Below are 21160 nucleotides of genomic sequence, written 5' to 3' on the forward strand. Positions count from 1 at the left end.
CAGCGGGTGCAAGGCGGCTGCGAAATGGTTTCGCAACGGAGATCAATTTTCGCAGCGAGAAGAGGGATTTTCGCAGCGGCTTTTGAGGGCTGCAAAAAAATTTTCGCAGCGGAATGTGATTTTCGCAGCGGCCCCCTTTTGGGTGCGAAATTTCGCAGGCCATGCTCTCTCCTTGCTTTTGAGCTCCTCTTGATTCACAACTTCCTTATTTCACTTCTTTTGACATTCCTCCTGATTTTGATCATCCAAAAACCTATATTATATCAAAACAAATTAAAATTAAAGCATTGAAATCAAAATTAAAACATTGAAATCAAAATTAAAACAAGTAATAAGTAAAACAAAAAGATATGGACTAGCTAGTCTTTAAAAAGACTAAGTCCATAAAAAAATTTGATCCTGATTTAGCTTGCCTGGATCCCATATGAAGTTTGCATCTCTCACTTGAGACTTTCTCTGTATGATTTTGCCATACAAAGCTTGGGGGAAAGGTGGAGGCATGTGTTTCTTCATCATTTCTTCCTTGATGACTATCCTCTATGGTTCTTCATCTACATTAAAATCATAATCATCTTTCTCTATGCTTTTCCCCTTTTTCTTTCCTTTGATTTCCTCTCTCTTTTCTTTCTCTGTTTCACTCTCTACCTCATGCTCTAGCTTGGATGTGGGCAAATCAGCCTTTTTACCACTCTTCAAAGTGATAACCATTTTAACTTCCTTCACCATTGAAGATTCTCCCTTTTGAGCTTCCACTTGATGGATACCCTTGGAATTTTGATGAGGTTGAGAAGGAAAGTTTCCTTTTTCTTGCACTTTGTTGAGGTTGGCAAACCTTGAGATTGAATATTGGAGGTTATCTATCTTTTGAGATAGATCATTTTGTATTCCATCCATCTTTTTGTTCAATGAACTCTCTACACTGTCAATTCTTTGACTGAGCTGAGCATTGATGGATTTTTGAGCTCCAACAAAGTCTCCCATGACCTTGCTAAGATTCACCATAGCTTGTTCAAGGTTCGAGGCTTGCGGAAGTGCTTGAACATGTTGCTTGTACTGAGGTGGCTGTGGTTTCCAAGAGAAATTTGGATGGTTCCTCCAATTGGAATTGTAGGTGTTGCAATCACCAAACATTTCTCTTAGCGTTGGAATGGTAGGGCATTCTTTCACCAAGTGCTCATAAGATAGACAAATGGCATAAGGCATAGCTTGCAATGGTGTCTGAGAGATGGCTTGCACTTCTTGCATCTTTTTCATTTCTAGTTCTTCCAATCTTCTTGCCATAGCTGCAATCTTTGCCTTCATGTCTATGCCGTCATTCAAAATATACATCTCACCCTTAGCATTGGGTTGAGACGTCATTCTTCCCATATCTCTAGCATTTGGTTCATCCCATCCTCTTGAAACTTCAGCCACATAACTCATGAAGTTCATGGCTTCCTTTGCTATCTCCTATTCAATATGGCATGCACAATTAGCAATTTGAGAATTAAAAACAGAGAAAACAAAAGAAAAAAAATTCTAAAGAAAAAAAAAATTAAGGTAAACTAAAAACTAAATAAAAGGTATACTAAAATATGAACAAAGGAAAATAAACAAATAAAAAGAGTTAGTAAAAGGAAAAGAAAAGCCACCAAACTTGTGATGAAGATCACAAGTATTCTGAAAAGGTGATATCATTGTAAAGTGGCACCATCCCCGGCAACGGCGCCATTTGATTCGTTCCTAATTGGTGTCTCAATTGATTCATGTCCTCTCAATGGTCCCTGACAGTGGTGCCATTTGATACGTGTCCAACTGGTGTCCCTTGATTGTGGTCCTTAGGGAGTAATCAACAAAATTTATAACCTATTACACCATGTACTAGGATAGCCTTAGCTAGCATAGCATAGTGGCTCTAGGGTCGTTCATTGGGATGGGTTTTCACTTCACAATTGATATTAATTCAAGGGCTGAATTGGTGTCTTTTCATTTCAAGGTTAGCTTTAAAAGAAAACATAATATTTGGTTGAAAAAGGATTGGTTTTAAGCTAATAAAAAATAGTAACTAATTTTAATTACAAAGAAAAGTGTTTTTTAGAGTTTAGATCACTAGGCTCAGGTTCCTTGTAAAAAAAGGGAGTTCCGGTCACTTGTTTCTTTTCCTCGCATTAGAGAATTAACATATAGTTAATTCTCTAACCGGTGTTGTACAGATGCTTCCCCTTAATGGGTTCAAACATTAAATCCCTCTCACTGATGCATCTTGCAATGGCTCGTGCCTTTCACCTAGCATTTGCCATTCAAGGTGATCTTTAACCTTGGATTACCCGTCAAAAGCTCGCAAGAGATAACTAATGGATGTCTCCTTAGATTCCAAAAGCTTACCAAGTGTTGGCTATTCTAGAAAATCCTACCTTTAAACCACTTCCCAAAGGCTCGCAAGAGGTAAACTAGTGCATCTCAATGGATGGAGATCACTTGTCTTACCAAGTGTTGGCCCAGGTGATATAAAAGCGTTTTAAGTTAACTAAAAAGATAAAAACCATTAACAGGTCACACTTTCTCTTCATTAAACACTGAAACAACAAAACTTTAAATTCTTGCATTTGGAAACTTACTCGGCTTTCTTCATTCCAAGAGACGAAGAGCCTAGCCTCTCATCCTCTGAGGAAAAATCCTCAAAGTTTGATTGGCTAGAAAGAAAAAGTAAATAATATACAATACAATCAAAACAAGAAGGTAAGGCAGAGCAAAGGCTCTGTATTTTACTTCCTTGTAAAACTATACAAAGGATGCATCTTTGAGAACAAGCTCCCGAGATTGACTATGTAAAGAAAATTACAAACTATATATAAGAGGTTATTCACCCTTTGTTCTTACTTAAAGACTAAGGAATCTTATGATAGGTGGGTTACAAGGAGAGTTTGGGGATTTAGACATCAAATATCTAAAGAAAATATCTCAAAATGTCCGTCGGGAAGCTTTAGGAGAAATTCCGTTGCATTGTGCAAAATGGCTGCGAAATTTTCACAGCAAAAGGACAACATTTTCGCAGCAAAATGGTGATTTCACAGCCGTGCAAAATTTTCCTTTAGCTTGGAGTGATCAGCTTCCAATGGCTGTAACTCCTTCATTTCAACTCTGAATCGTGCACCGTTTGAAGCATTGGATTGTTAACTTCCTGAGATTAGAAACGACATATAGCATGCATAAATTGGACTTCAGGAAGTGCTCCAAAGTGGCTGAAATGACTGTCATCAAGAATGCTTCATGTTGGATTTCTCTTTGCTTCCCCTCCTTGCATTCCGGATTTGCTTATGGAAAAGGACTTTAAAGCTTTGGTTCGTCATGTTTCTGAGCTTTCCATTGCTTTGCCATGGATTCCAAAGAACTCTCCTCAATCTTGGATTGCTTTGGTGATCAAATTACTAACAAAAACACCAAAACTTACACAATTTGATTAGAATTGATTGTAAGGGTCCTTAATATGTTAATTGGGTTAAAAGGTGATAACTACTACTCAAAAGTGTTTAAAAGAGTTAATTACAAGCTATCAAATAACACTTTTTGAGTAGTAATCAGTAATTCAAAACCGGATTTTTACAAAGTAGAAAAAATCTTATACTCCTAAACACGGAGTTTACAACCTAATTTAAGAGAAACCAAAAGCAAATCATAATAACAACCATCAAATTAGAAGATTAACCATAAACATTCATCCTTAGGACCATGGAATGAAACAAACAACACTATAAATAGAGTTAGCACACCTTAGAGTGGATCTAAGATGAAAAATCCTATCCTAGGACTTTGATACCAATTGTGGGAAACTTCATATTACTTTGTTTCTAGGCCCTAGATCATATAGCGAGTAGGCAATCTACCCTAGACTTCTCCATAAATCAATCTAAGGAAACATGGCTTCAAAAACCATTTACATTAATAAAACTAGAGAAAAAGAACCTCACACTTAGATATGGATGTTCCCAAATCATTGAAGAAGAATCTAAATCCGTAAAAGACATCATAGATCTTGTCTACCCACTAATCTTCCATCCAATCTCTCCTCACATGTAGCTAGACACGAAAAAAAAAATGTGTTTTTCTCTGTAGAGAGTGGCTATAGTTTCTCTTTGGAGGCTCTTTGCGGAAGATGACAAGTAAAACTAAAACTGTAACCCCTAATAAGGGTATTTATAAGGCGCTCTGTGGGTTTAAGTGACTTGAGCCCAAATTAGGCTTAGGTCACCTAATGTAGACCAACTAGGTCATAATTAGTTAATTAATCCTAACAAGCTCCAATTAATTAATCAACCCATACCAAAAAGACAATTCATAAGATTTAGTGCAACCTTGCGTTTTTACCAATATGCAATTATGAGCACTTACAAACCAAAAATTCAAATCCTTCAAAATGAACGTGTCTTTTTGTAATAAGAGCTCAAGTGGGTACCATTGAGGCCCATAGGAAAATATTGTCTCCCTCATAATCTAATTCTAAAGTTGATTTAACACTCCACTAAAGAAAATCAACTACACTCAAGTATCCTATGAAATTACAACAAGTATAGCTCGAGTCCATACCCTACTGCCCACTACATGTAGAACCCTTATAAATTGATGTCCATAATCTAACAAGGTAGTGTTATCACCTATCAAGATTACCTCTCTAATCATTACACAACTCCTCCTTACTATGTGATCAATTGACATACTCTAACTCCAAGAAACATATGTCAAAATTACATTAAAGGAATTGTTTTGGTCATAGTCTTCTAGATCACATGTCCTTTAGATCACCCAATGGAAAACACTATCTCAATACCATGAGATATCATGGTGCCTTTATTAAGAATATCTATTGCCACCAATCTCTATCAACGGTGACCTAATCCATATGAATATATGACCACTTAGGGTCTCACCCATAACTCAAAGCCTCTTGTTGATTTTGGCATAAGCTTAATACTTTTTCAAGGTTAAGAGTTCATGCAATGTAGTAGCTTGGTGAATAATAACAACTTATAACCTTATGTCATGATTCAGTCTAAGTCCTATCCAATGTGAATCACATACACTAGTGCACTTACCATGGGAAAACCATCCTAATGACCAAGACAAGTCATCTCTCTAATTAGGAGGTAGTGCACTACAGTCTCAGATGGATTGCCTAAATCCATGAACCGATTATGGACTACTCATCACTCTATAAGGAACCCATAATTAAATCTTTTATGCAACTTCTAATGCACCTAATCATGTACAATGCAAGTGATTTGGGCGTGTATATTCAAATAACCAATTAATGCATATGGGATATTAAAAAGGAAGCTAAAAAACATAGATAAATAAATTTATAAATGAATCTCAATTTTTTACATCATATCATGCTTTCTAGGGCTTCATCCCAACAATCTCTAAGCCTCATTGGCTTTAAGTTACCTCCCCTTTGAGATTGCCTCCCTTGTATGCTTGAGGAATTAATCTGTTGAAACTATTGTTGAGACAGTTGGTATGACTCTTGATGGATTCTTACATATTTCCTCCTAAGATATCCCAACTTGTCATATTCATAACACCTCCTTGTTCCTCAAACCCAATCAATAGATCCACTATACTACTCTTGCTTAATGGGTAGTTGTTAGTGATGAGTCACCTTTTAGCGCTTAAAATCTCACTTTCATTTTTCATAACCACTAAACTTAACATTTTTAATTCTCAATCTTTGTGCTTCATTCATCTCTATTTCTATAATAACAACCCTTGCCACAACCTCGCTATAAGTATGGAGTATGAAGAAAACCTGTAGACCCTCTATTTTGTCCCATCAACACATTTTATCCAAAGTTTGTCCTCCTTCATCTTATGTTCCCTCATTGCATGCTTTGGGCTTATTTTTTAGCTTTTATTAAGTCTTCTTTGGTGGTCCACTATTATTGACCTTATCTCTATTTTTGGACCTCTTTTGGAAATATATTTTGAAAGGATTACGTGGATCCTTAATATGATGATTAGTGACCTATAATTTTTTAGTTTAAGATTTTGTTTGGTTTTATGAGGCCTTATTTTGTTATGTTTGTTTACTTTAGTGCATTTAGATTTGAATGCCTTTTTCTTATTACATAATTTTAGTATTAGAGGAATATTGGATTGGTTTTTGTGATTTTCAATTGCATGTGAGCTATTTTGATATTTGATTGCATTTGATGGATATTTTGATTTTTTTTTTTTTTTTCTGTGTCATGATGTGGATATTTTGATCTTTGACTAAATTGGTTTAATATTTTGATTTTTTTAGTTACATACTTTTTATTTTTTATTTTTAGTTACTTGAAATTGATTTTTTATTTTTATTTTGAATTGCATGTGGGTGTGCTTTGATTTTATTTTGCATGATATCACCTTTGATTTGGATAGTGAAAGATTTGCATGTTGTTATTGATGCATGGTGCATTTTTTTTTTCTTTTAAGGGTCATGTGAGGAAATGTGAGCTTAGAGATTAGTGGAAGAATATTCTAGAGAGGATTTGAATGGGAATGAAAATTTGAGAAGGAAGGAAGGGAACATTATAGAAAAAGAATAATTTTTTAAATGAGAATTGAGAGGGAAATGTGGAGAACTTAGAAGTTTCTAGAAGGGGAATATTTTTTAGAGGGAATTTTAAGTGAATTGGAGAACTTAGAAGTCCCTAGAATGAGAATATTTTTGAAATGAGAATCGAGAGGGAAATGTGGAGAGCTTAGAAGTCTCTAGAAGGGGAATATTTATTTGGAGGGAATTTTATGTGAATTGGAGAGCTTAAAAGTCTTTAGAATGAGAATACTTTTTTTTAGGGAATTTTGAGTGAATTAGAGAGCTTAGAAGTCTCTAGAATGGGAATTTTTTTTAAGAAAGTTTGAGTGAATTTGAGAGCTTGGAAGTCCCTAGGATGAGAATATTTTTGGAGGGAATTTTGAGTGAATTGGAGAGCTTAGAAGTCCCTAGAATGAAAATATTTTTTAAATGAGAATTGAGAGAGAAATGTGGAGAGCTTAGAAGTTTCTAGAAGGGGAATATTTTTTTGAGGGAATTTTGAGTGAATTAGAGAGATTAAAAGTCAATATTTTTTTAAAGGAATTTTGAGGGAATTAGAGAGCTTAGAAGTCTCTAGAATGGGAATATTTTTTTAGGGAAGTTTGAGTGAATTTAAGAGCTTAGAAGTCCCTAGAATGAGAATATTTTTTGGAAAGAATTTTGAGTGAATTGGAGAGCTTAGAAGTCTCTAGAATTTTGGAGACTTAATGAGATGGCTATAAATGGGAAAATTGAGGATGTCTCTTGAATTTTTTTCTAGGAGGTGATAAACTTGGAGAGACAGAATTGAGAGAGGTCTCTAGATTTATGGTGAGAACTTTGAAAGAAGAGAATTTTTTGGGGAGCCATTGAAGACATTTTTGGGTGTGAAGAGAAAAATAGCTTAAATGGATGAAGAACTAGTGCTTCAAATTTTGAAGAAACTTGAGGTAAGCTCCTTGTACATCTTTTTCTTATTTTCCTACTTCTTCTCATTTACATGATTTTTGATATATTAGTTTAGGTTTGATATAAATGAGTAGGCCACACAACTATTAGGATAGAGCCCTCAAAGCATGGCATGATGTAATAAATTTGGAATTCATTATTTATTTAAAGATATTCTAGTTTCACTTTTATCTATCCTTATTCTATGCATTACACTTTATGAGCATTCTTGTCTATATCTTTTACATTGTTCGTGACTTAAGGCTATTAAGTAGTCATGATTTACCAAGCTTCTTCATTGTGTTTTCTCTTAGCCTTGAGAGAATATTGAGCTTGTGCTAAAGTTATCAATGGTTTTGACCTATAGGTAAGATCGTAAGCTGATAATATATTCATCATCGATTAGGTCACTATTGACAGAAGCTAGTAACAATAGGTATTCTCAATAGAGGCACTATGATATCTCATAGGATTGAGATAGTGTGTCCCCTTGGGTGATTCTAAGGAGTTGTGTTCATCGAAACTACGACTATAGTAGTTCCTTAAGTGGAACTTAACATAGGCTTTTTAAAAGCTAAGACATGTCAGTTGAACACTCAATAGGAGGATTTATAACTCAAGGATAGTATAAGTAATCTTGAAAGGTTGATAGTTTTCACATTGTTAGACTATGAACACCAATTCATGGGGAGATTGAACACAATGGATAGCAAGTCATAGACCCAAGCACATAGTGTCTCGTCATTATTTACATAGGATACTAGAGTTCAATTGATTCTCTAAAATAGGATGTTGAATCAACTTTAGAATTGGATTCAGAGAGAGCTCATACTCCTATGAGTCTTAGTGATCCCTGCTCTAAGCTTACTTTGGCACGAGTGATGAGGGTCAGATGGGCTCCAGGTTCACTTTTGTGCCTAAGAGTATTTTGGTAATCATGCAAGGTTGCACAGGAATAAGTAAACAAGGTCTTTAGATTAGGCTAATTGATTAATTAGTAGGTCTTATTGGGTTAATTAATTAATTAGGACCCGATTTGGGTTAGATTAAGTGACCTAAGCCCATGTGGGCTTAAGTCACTTAAGCCTAGTTAAGAACCCTATAAATGCCCCCTAAGGGTTCGGGGTTCCATCACTTTTGTCATCCACCATCTAGAGAGAAAGAGAGTCATAGCCTCAACCCTCCTTTCCTCCCCACTAGAAGTGTTCCAAGAACAAGGTTGAGTCATCAGGCGGCAGATCGTGGGTTTACGAGACTTCCAACAACTTCAAGATCATCTTCAATAATTGGAATTTGAGGTTTGGGAACATCTAAACCTAAAGATTAGTACTTTGACCCTAAAAGATCAATTTTAAAAAAATTGGTATTGTTTCCATTTCTTAAATCTAACATGCAACAACCGGTTGTTGTTATTCATTGATCGAATGATTGTTGAAGATGATTGATTGTCTATGCTTAGGATTTATTTCACTTATGGTTTTTTATGACATTTGTCATGAAAATTTGGAATCAAGACACTTAGGGTTCTTTTAAAAATATTTTGATATTTCTATGATGTTCTTAACTTTCTAACTTGTCAAACGAATTTAATTTGAGCTCAAAATCATTTTTCAATTGAGAGATCTAAATTAGTTTTTACACAAGTTCTGTTTTCACTCAATTTGGGACACTCGAAATGTTTTTATAAAAATAAATTATTTGATGATATTTTAAATATATATATATATATATATATATCATTGATTTTATACTTCTTGAAATTGATTATAGACATACAAAAAAAAATGTTTTCTTAATTGAGAGAAATATTTTTTCTGTGTTGTACCCACTGCACTGTCTAGATTTTGAACCAAAAGGCTATTTGTTTTATTTTAAAATTAACTTGTGTGCCTTCTGACCTTGCCATTTTTTTTAAATTGTAAATTAGATATTTTAAACATGATGTATGATCTTTTATATGATTTTATCACACATTTGGGTTTGTTAAATAATTTAGTTTATGCATGTCTTAGAATTTTGACTTATTCTAGACCTCTTTAGAGATCTTGTGTATTAGAATTAATTGGAGCTTCGATAAAAATTTTGGCCATTTGGGTTACAATCTAGACATATAGGATAGGCTCTATGATTTATTTTTTTTTTGGAAATTAAATTCCCATTCTAGATATTTTTTAGCATTTGTATTGTGAAGGCTTTTATTTTGACTGTATGTTGGAAATTTTATACAATGTTCATTGGCTTATCTACACTTGATTTTCTATTTTGTTTTGTAATGTAGACATAATGAAGATGTATGATTTTTTTTCATGATGAAATAATGCTTCTAGATATTTATTTATGATTTTTCTACAGAAATCGACTATTCTATCCTTTTACTGCATATTTGATCTTAATCCTTAATTTTGATATTTTCAACTTTCTTGTACATTAGTTTAACTTTAATAACATATTGTATGCATGTCCAATGTGATGATTGATATTTCTTTAGATTCTTGCCATTCAATTCAAGTTGAACATATGTCATCTATAATTGAAGTTGTTTATGATATCTAGGTATGTTCCTTACACCTTTCGTTTCTTTAATTTTGTAAATTTGCAAACTTTGTTTGTGAACACCTTGGTACTAACTTTAATTCCTTCATAATTTTTATTACAGCTAAGGTACACTCATATTCTTTCCCATGTGATTGATTTTATTTTTTATGTTTGATTTAGTGTGAATAGCATCTTGCTAAGCTTTAAACATAATCACTTTTACTATCTTTGATATCCACTGATTTATAAATCAATTGTCATAGTTACCTTAACTTATTTCGTAGAGGCCTATTTTAAGGCTTAGAGGGGGGCTACCTTATGGTACTTTACCAAAAAGTAACCAAACTCTCGAAATTAGACTCATTTTCAAAGACATGCTTTTCCAAAATAAGGAGTTATTTTTAGGGCTTTATTTCTTTTTTTTTTCCCCTTCACAAAATAAACAAAAATAAGCGGCAACTTCAATTTTTCTAAAATCAATTTTTCATTAAAAAGCAAGTCTTGCCATTGAGTAAGAACGCATGTGAAAAATGTGAGTTCACAGAGCCACTTGTACTCTAATGTTCAATCTCAACCCTTCTTTGAATTTTTTTTCACTCTCTTTTGTTTATCTACCAACACATGTGGAACATATCTACATAGTAATGTCATCTTAACGTTATTATATCTTACATAGTAAATGAGCAATCAAAATATCATCATTACATTAAAGACACGATCCTAACATTAAAATATCATCATTACATTAAAAACACAATCCTAACATTAAAAATATCATCATTAAATTAAAGACACAATCCTAACATTTATTATTTAGTCTTTCATCATAATGCCATCACATCTTAGAAAATATTACTAAGGCCTTCGGTTCATCTATTGTGTACCAACCTCATCTAATATCTACCTTAGGAATCTAATCCCTTATGCTATGATACCAAGTTGTCACATCCCAAATTTTAAACTCACAAAACGATCTTCAAACTACAAAATTAGTGCTTTCAACACCTGAGATGGATAAAATGATGAATTTCAAGTGGTTTTTAAATAATAATAATAATAATAATAATAATAATAATGTGGAGACCTATTATAAGGAAGTAGACATCCTGTGATAAACCTTTGAAACAACTAATTAACAAAGTGTAGACCCCTAATTTTGGTTTTTAGGAGAGACATTCTTTTTTAACCCTTTTTATGACTTTCTAGAGACTTCTAAAGATAGTTGGAGATGACACTTGTACAAGGGGGATATTCTGGTGGTTTATTGAGATCAGTAGAGATGCTCTACAAGTGAGGACATGTTTCAAGAGGTCATTGTTTCTTCTATGAGGTGGGTTAGTGATCTGAAAAAAGGAGGATGAAACCATGGTGAGTGAAGCTTAGAGAAAGAGTTAAAAAAAATGGTAAAAAAGAAAAATGAGATTCTAGATCTCGGGTAGCAAGCAGATGGGAAAAAAAAGAGCAAGGTAGTTGTTTTTAGAAAGCCATTCGAGAGAGAGAACAAGCTTCTGAGAGGTCTTGAGGGAGCTAAGGAAAACATGAAAAACATAGAGGGTGGAGCAGGCTATGAGGGAGTCATTTTTGAGAGGAAAAGAAAAAGGAGCTTAGGGAAGAAAAATAGAGAGAAAGCTGGAGTAGAAGAAGAAGCTAAAGTAGAGAGTAAGCAATAAGTGATTCATCAACTTGCATCTTATAGGAAGTAAGTTCTTCATTGTAAAATATTTGCTCCTTTCTACATTTATTTCATTTACTAGTGTTAAGGCTTGTTGAATGCTTTGGTATAGCCATCAAAGGCCTATATTGCTTGTTGTTGATTTTGGGTATGGATATCCAGTCATACATTTGAGTATTTTTGTTGATCATTGGTTTGTTTGGGCTAGGTTATAGTGTGTTCATGTTTCATTTTCATTTGGTTTTGTTGAGATTGGTTTGAACATGGTTTTAAAAACCAAACCGGACCGGCCTGTCTGACTGTCAATTGATCACAGTTCTGGTCCAATTCGATCAATTAGATCGAAAATGAGTTGAACCGAGATTGGATCGGCTGAACCGACAATCCGATCGGTGAACCTGATGGTTCATTTTTTTTTTTTTTGTTACAACATCAAAACGACGTCATTTTGATGAATATAAAATCTCATTAACTTTCAACCCACCCTTCCCCTTCCCAAGCAACCTCTCTAGAGTCGTCCACTGTCGTCAGCATGGAGCTGCTACTAGTCGGACATCGCTCCCTCGGTGGCAACCTTTGACAATAAAACGCGTCCTCGATGGCATCCTTGCAGTACTGTGAAGCCCCCCCCCCCCCCCCCCCTCCCTCAACACCTACTATAAATCCCCCATCCTCTTCATTGTGACAATCATTGTAAATTCCCCACCCTGGCGACACCGGCTGTAGATCCCACCCCCCTTGCTGTAACACTAGTTGTAAGCCTAACTCTAGCAATCCTCTCATTCCCTTCCCTTCCGGCACTGTGGTACCTTTGCAGTGTTGTGAAGCTCTCCTCCTCCCAATGGCGGTTGTGACACCAACTCTAAGCGTCCAACCCCGACAACACCAACTGTAGGTCCCACACCCCCTTCCCTCCTCTCACCAACCTGTGTAGTGGCAGTAGCAAAAGCTACACTTTATTTTTATTTTTAAAAATTTATTTTTTATGTTTTATTACTTTTATATTTATTATTTAATGTGTTATTTTTATTTTTTGATCATAATTTTGATAGATGTTGTAAAAATTTAGATAGATTTTTTTTAAATTTTAATAATATATAAAATAATAAAATATAAATTTATGATGTCACCGGTTTGAACACGGTTCGACCACCAATCCGACCAGTGAACCTGAACCAATAACTTTTCTAATTCAATGGTCGGTTCGGTTTTGAAAACATTGAGTTTGAACTCTATTTTAAGCCTCATCATAATATTTGGAAATCCTTCCCACGCATCCTTAATACAAGTTTATTGTCTCTCAGTTTATAAAACATGGCTTGGTGATTACTCTACATTTCCCTCATTTTCTCTTTGTTCACGCTTACTCTATTTTTGTTTCAACTTTTGTCTAGTCTTCGCTATGTCCTGTGTCTTTGGTTCTGCACACCATGTATGCAGATTTCTCATGCTCGACTAGAATCATAAGGGCAAGCAAGACACCATAACACCATTGCCCGATCTGATGACCATTTTTGTACCCTCAAGGAGAGGGGTTTTGTCGACTTTGCCATTGGTTTTCTTATGGGTATAATTTCTAATTTTTGGTTGTTGTTGTTTCATTGTTCATGGAGATGTTGAGCTTTTCTTCTACCCAGAAGTGGTGACAACCATCTCGAGGTGTTAATGTTATTTCATGTTTATTGATGGTTCATGCATCTATGCTATTGGAGCTTAATGGGGTGATCACCAAAATGGATTATAGTTCAGGAAACCGATAGGGAATTTCTTCCTAGTAATACCCGTAAAGTTGAGCAAGCTACAAATGCATATTGCCAAAGTGATGATTATTCATTTTCATCTCGGGAAGATAAATCTAAGGCCATGTGAACAACAGTTGATGAATGCATTCTTGGATTCACAACATAAGTTAATAGTCATGATCCAAAAAAACTACCCCCGTCATCAGAATGCAAACCATGTCTCTACTGAAGAGAAGGAGATTCGTCCACTCCACCACTAGAGTATTACCTATCGTGCATGAAGATAAGTTAAGTGGCTTGTGTTATTTTTTTGTTGCTCTGCAGTTAATGATTGTATACACACGGGTTCTTTCTTCAAATCCCATGCATGGCCTTAATTACAAATCAATGAAATTAAAAGCATTACCTCTAAGTTAGTTTACTGATTACAATATTGGACAAGCAACCCAGACCTACGTGATGGGTGTATTATCATTTCTAATATGGAATAGCTTGTTATAGAAGCTAGCAAGTTGTGTAACTTTGACATCATTTCTTAAGTACAACAAGTCATTTGCTCTGCATTCCATGACAACAAGCTACGGATGGAAAATCATGGTTTAGCACTGCATGGAATTACAATGCTGCGTGGGTCCAACAAAAAATACAAACCGATATTATCAAGAGAAAAACCTGAGTTGAGAGCAGCAAGGACCCATGTTGATCATCTGTCTAAACAATTGGAAGTCTTCTTCGCAAGCTGATAATAATCCTTTTTACGATTATTTTGGAATACCCATCTAAAGAAGAAGTTGCCTCCAAGTTTCAAGACGAATTCTATTTGGTTTGAGAGGGACGACAACACTATCAATGGGATCTTCAGTGAAAGTGGTAACAAAGGAGAGGATGATATTTGTCATGATAAGGGCTCTAAAGGTTATAATTCATGTTCCAGGTCCTCAGAAGTATGTGATAGTTTTTGAAGTGAATCTAAAGTTGTCATGTTCACTCTAAGTTTCACTTACATTGAAACTACATGTTCCATGAAAGAGTGATGCACCACCCTCTCTAGATTTATTTTCACATTTAAATTTTTGGAGTTAATGAGAGAAAAAAGTGTTTGGGTAAACCTATATGGCAAAAGAGAAACAATTGGATCATTACTTGCATGCTACTCTACTAGAATTGCACCTGGTATGTCATTTCACAATTCTTAACTTGAGGGACAGCTTGCAGATTCTTCTACTTTTTCTAAACAGAACTTCCAACCAATCAGAACCTTGAAATTGCTCTTAGGGCCATGTTACCAAAACCCCATCCCATGCTTTATGCCACCTCTTAAACCCATGGGACCCTCTCTCACATGGCATGTATGACCACCCAAGTCTTTGCAATACCCTCCATCAAAATCCCTCATCCATCAAATCCAAAGCCCAAGCCAAATAACTCTCTGCATAAAGCCTCAGGACAAACCCACCATTTCCTCAACCTTCACACCCTCCAAGCACACCACCTTCCCATCTTTCATACCCACTAAGCTCATCACCATACCAACCACAATCAACTTATCTCCAACGCCATACTCACCACCATCAGCTTACTCCATGTCATCATGCCCACCAGTCACTCCTCATTCCTACACAACATTGACCACTGTCTGACTTGGGCTCGATCCGAGTTTGAAGGTTCGCTTGAGAAGATCTTTTCATTTTCAATGAGGGATTCATTCGTCAAAGTTGGTCCCCTGAAAAACTTTTGCTTATGGTCTATATTCAGTTGATGGGAATTCAACAAGCTGAAATTTCCTTGCCATTGGATACAATTGAGTAGCCTGTGTTTCTTCATGCAAAACAATATCATGGCATTTTATGTCAATGGCAATTTTGTGCAAAAGTTGAACCATAAAATAAAGATGTTAAATCTCGGAAGCTACACTTGCATGTATTAAGAACAGCAAGAAGATGTGGGGTCAGTTCCTGAATTGAAAGAAAAATGAATCACAATAGAAGGTTACCACGTTGCTGGCATGCAACCTCATCAATCTCAGAATATTGGAGGGCCCGTGAATGATTTCTTCCCGAGTGTGCATGATCCTTTGCATGCACTATTCCATTTCCCAAGAGGCTCGACATGTCCAATTTCCAGCTAATGTTTTGCACCATCAATCTCTGAAAGCTAGTAGAGAAGCAGCCTAATGCAGTGGGCCATGATAGATAAGGGTCAGTAGGTCGGTGACTTGTCAAACAACAATGGTCAATAAGTGGAAGTTGAATTTCAAAGCCTCCGCGTATTGATCAAGTTAAGTGATGCTAGTATATAGGAAATGAGAAGGATAAAAGGTCGAGTTGACACTCAAAAAGTGATCATTGTTTTAATGGAGTTGTATTTACATTGACTATCTAAGAGAGTCTTGCAATGACTAAATTTGAAACTCAATTTTCTATTGAGCCAACACCGGATCAAGAACAAGCTTTCATCGATGTTGAGAATGACTTAAGCAGATAGAGAAACTCCAATGGGCAGATTAGTTTGTGAGGATTAAAATTGGAGATCCCTAGAAATACAAGTCTGATGCAACATCTGGCTTAGGCAATCTGAACAGTTCATTGATTGCCACAATGACCTTCAATTCGATATAATATTGAAGTGAAAAGTGAACCAAAACTGAAGCTAGCCAGAAAACAAAGATAGGTTGGCAGAGATCTCCTGAACACAAGGTTTGGGAAGGAGATAGATGACTATGATGTTGTTATTAAAGAAAATAGTGTGCCAACAGAGCAGTCACCTTGACACCCTCGGGCCCACTTTTGCACCCATGCATAGCCATCTTCAACATGCAATCCCAAAGGCCACATGTTCTCATCTTCTTTATTCTTCATTCTTGCTTTCAAAAATTGGTTTTTAAAAATCCAATTTTCAAATAATTTTAACTCTTCAGTTTTTTTTTATTCATCCTTAGACATTTTTAGGACTCTAAAGTCATTTCAATAAATTATTTGCTATCATTTTCTCTCCATCAAGTATCTTTCACAACTTTACTTGATTTTTAAACATTTTTAATCAGCATGAATACAATTTTTTAATTCCAAATGATGGAATTTATGGAATTAATTTAAGTTGAAATAAATTGGCCATTGGTGGGGCCCAACATATGAGATTTTCTCGTTTGTTGATTGATTGCTACGCTTGATTGATTTATGCCCTGCTCTGTGATATGCATGCAATTATTTTATACTTGTCCATTAATCTTGTTTCCATGATAGCACATTATTGATTCACTACTCAAGTACGCATCCTATCTTCCCTTATTTGCTTGATATTTTTTTCCAATATGCATTTTGTCCATGATACATCTTTGATCATTATTTGGAATCCACGATTAATTGATCTATTGCCACACTTGTCTTGACCTATTTAGTAGAGAACCATTATTTTTTAAGGGCTTAGAAGGGCATTATGGCTTATCACCATACCTTCCCAATAGGTAATCTGACTCCCGAACCTAGACTGGTTTTTTATAAACCTGTTTTTCCTTTATAGGAGTCACACTTAGAGTTTTTCTTTCTTATTTGTTTTTCCCTTAAAAAATAAAACAAAAATAAGTGGCGACTACAAATAATTTTGAAAAAATCATTTTTTTTTTTCAAATAGAAAGAGAGTCATGCCATCGAGTGGGAACGCATGCGAGAAATGCGAGGTCCACACAAAGCATAATCCATTTCACAAAATGAAAACCTGTAAAATATTATTATATACATACCAAAACCCTATAGTTCATTAAAGGTAACCCATATTACAAGTGTACAAAAACAAACATAGATTACAACCTTTCTTCAAAAAAATTCAATCATCCTACAATACAAAGGCGTGTCAAAAATACTTTCAACATGAGCAAAGCAGCATCCAATTAGCATCACATGTAAAGCTCAAGCATTAATATATAGTAGCAAATGTCTCATGACCTGCATCAATCTAAGAGAAAAAAAGATAAGGTAAGTTTACAACTTAATAGAAGAGTTTATAATCATCCCATATATATCCACAAAAATTAATCAAATTATAACAAATATACAAGAACATGTACTATAAGCCTTTCTTTTAATAATCACTAGCAAAATATGCATAAATGTCACTGATGGTTCTATCTCTGCTTTTCCTCGTATATTTCCTCACATATAATGAACTAATAATTCCTACCAATGAACATATCATATTTTCATGTTTAATACAAAATTTAAGCTACTAATTAATTGTAATTAGCTTTAATCAAAGTTTAACTCATAATTAAACATGATTAACATTAAATTAGTTTTAACTTCTAATTAAATTGGTTTAAGGTTAAGTACTAAACTAATCATTATTATTTATTTAATTACTACTAGGTATTACACATTGGCATTAGTATTTGAAAGTTATTTGATCCAGCATGGGAACATCTAGGGGGGTGAATAGGTGTTTTTGCTCTTATTAGCCCAAAAATTGAATCATTTTAATGCAATTAAACCCTTTGAGAAATTAGAAAAGATCAAACCAATACAGCACATAAGACAAAAGATTTTTTTATGTGAAAAACCTCTAAAAAAAAAGTGCAAAGCTAAAAAAACACAAAATCAGAGACCTCAAATCTAAATCCACTACATGAGAATGTAATGCATAAATTTACTTAACAAAACGTTACCCTTAAACTTACTCTCCAATACCTACAATTCATTCCATATCCACGATGCAACAACCCATGTGCTCTTAGTGGATCACAAAGTTGTAATCATCCAAACTATAAGCTACAAATAGTGATGTGTTACTAACAATATTTCCTAACCACTCATGCCAATCCATTTAGGTTTAACCGCTTTCCTAACATATTGCAATGGACCGTATCAATCACAATCCTTGAGTTACATGTTAAAATAGCAACATCTTACGCTTACTTCATGAGATAGTCCTAGGTTCAAGGGTATAAAGTAAACTTTATAGTAGTCTATAAGGGTTCACACACTATTGAAGCAGTGATCCATCCACTCACTTCCTCTAATAGTTGTAGATAACATATCCAGTATGTTATGTATGTTATGGCAAAGCTCCCATAAGAGTGGGTGTGTCACTCTCTAACATTGTACGAATCTTAGCCTAGTCGCATCCCTAAGCACCTAACTTGACTTTGTTACATCATGTTTTGCTTTTAAGGGTGCAATCTCAACAAACTCCCAATAGCCCCAAAAGTAGGATGGGCACCATAGAAAGAATCTGCTCCACAGCCACATCACCTTTGTATACTATCTCACTAAGTTTGGTAGTACTTCCTCTTTATGCTTGTTTTCTTCCAATGGTACTTTAGTTATTTATACTGTGCCACCATCCCACTATTATCAATAATAGGATCTTGGATTATATAAACCTCCCACTATGATGAGGCTCTACTGTACTAGAAATTATAGAAATGGTACGTCTTTAACCCTTTAGATCCATGGTGTCTTATGCAAAAGTGAGACTATCTTCTAATGTATCCTTCAATTTATATCGCTCTTTACCTTATTCCTTATCATATAGGGTATAAAAAATCTGACATTTGTAGTAACAAATATCTTCTAATGATCTTAACTATAAAGGTAATTATTGGGACTTAACCCTAAGAGCAAAACATGATGTAACAAAACCAGACTTAATTGTCCCCTTGCTATCCCTTTTATGCATTGACATTGATTTGAGCATTCAACTCATATCTCTTACATTGTACATGACTTAGGTGCATTAAGAATTGCATAGAAGATACAAGTCATGAGTTCCTTGTAAGTAGATAAGTTGTTTATAGTTAGTTCATGGATTTTAGCAATTTAGTAGAAACTATAGTACATCATCTTCTAATTAGAAAAATGGCTTGTCTTAGCCTTTGAGATGGGTTTCCCATGGTAAATGCACTAATACATATGATGCACACTAGACAATACCTATAGTGAATCATGACATAGGGCTATCAATTCTCATGATCATCAAGCTACTATACTACATGGACTCTCAACCTTGATAAGGTATTGAGTTGACGCCAAAATCAATAAAAGGCTTTAAGTTATGGGTGAAACCCTAAGTGGTCGTATATCCTTATGGATTAGGTTACTATTGATAGAGGGTGGTAACAATAGGTATTCTCAATAAAGGCACCATGATATCTCATGGGATTAAGACAGTGTGTATCCTTAAATGATCCAAATGACATGTAATCATGAACTTTGTGGCCATCAAGATCATACACCCATTAAGATCTCGATTTAATTCAACAAGAAAATCATACACCCATTCTTTCTCAAGATTTTGCCTCTACTTCACACTACAAGTTGCACACATTGAGTTTTCGTCAAAAAACAAAACCAATTCTTACCACTTATCCTCTAAGTCAGTGAAATATTGAGTAACCCACTAGGTGCCTTGTTTCATCTCCTTTAATTCTGACCGCCAAGATCATAGTACATTCATTGGACAATATCCCATACATCCTTGGTTGTCTTTAGAAAGAGATATCGACAACTAATCCTACGTTCCATCAAGTTAATTATCCAAGCATGCACTATAGAATCTTCGACAAACCAAGTCTTGTACATTAGATTGATTACTATTGGAGCTTTGGCTTCACTAGTGAGGTACTCAAATTTTCCTCTACCATAGATAACAATCTTTATGGATTGGGACCATTAAGGTAATTTTTACCATTAAGCCTATGCACCATAATCCGGAGTTGTCCCCACTAGGAAATGTCGTGATGGACTAATCAACATGGGATTGATAAGATGTCATTCTTAAAATAAATCTTTTAAGAATATTTATTTGCATTAAACTATTATTACTATTATTTAAATCTCCTACCGAAACTTAACAAATACCCCATGCAATTCTTTTTCTTTTTTTTTTCAACATGTCAAATCCTTCCTACGCTTCTTTCATCATTTTTTTTTCCTCTCTAAAGTCAAAACTTTTAACCTCCATACTCACAATTTTATGTAATTTTCACATCCAAAACTATATATTTTTTTTCTAGATCTATTCATTTGAGTAATCAAAATTTATTGATCTCCATTAATAAATCAAACTATGGTCATAAATTTTTAATCTTTTTTACCTAAAAGTTAATTAAACGAACTCTAATCAAAATTGAGATATTCCAAAGAATATCTAATGTGTTTAAAACTAATTAACGAATATAAAATATTAATTTAAAGATTAAAAATCTCACTTGAAAAATTTATCTTCAAACCTTCAACTCTATGCTCTTTGATCTTTCTGATCTCTATGTAAAAGGGTTTTCTGAATAGAGAATATAGGAAAGATATAATTTATATATAGGGGTTTTAAATACGAAAAGACCTTATTACCCTTATTAAATTACTTTAATTAATTAATAATTTCTAAATTATGATTTTACCCCTAAATTGGGTTTGGAGCATTACAATATATCCGTAAAATCGAACTACCGATATATCCGTAATTACCAATATTTTTATCCTTAAATTGGGTTAATGTTAATGTTAATACACTCATGTGAATAATCATCTTATACGTTCAATGCATATGATATTAAACTAAAAATTTATATTTTTCAATCACTCTCATTATTGGGATTTTAAATATACCTATGAAATTTTAAATGCATACAAAATAAAATTTTAAATAAATGTGAAATTTTGGTGAATTTAAAACAAAACTACTTAATTAATTAAGCCAACATTTAAGAAAACTAGATACTAGTAATAGTACACAACACAA

Source organism: Vitis vinifera, chromosome 2, assembly GCF_030704535.1.
Source record: "Vitis vinifera cultivar Pinot Noir 40024 chromosome 2, ASM3070453v1".
In the NCBI taxonomy this organism is placed as follows: Eukaryota; Viridiplantae; Streptophyta; class Magnoliopsida; order Vitales; family Vitaceae; genus Vitis; species Vitis vinifera.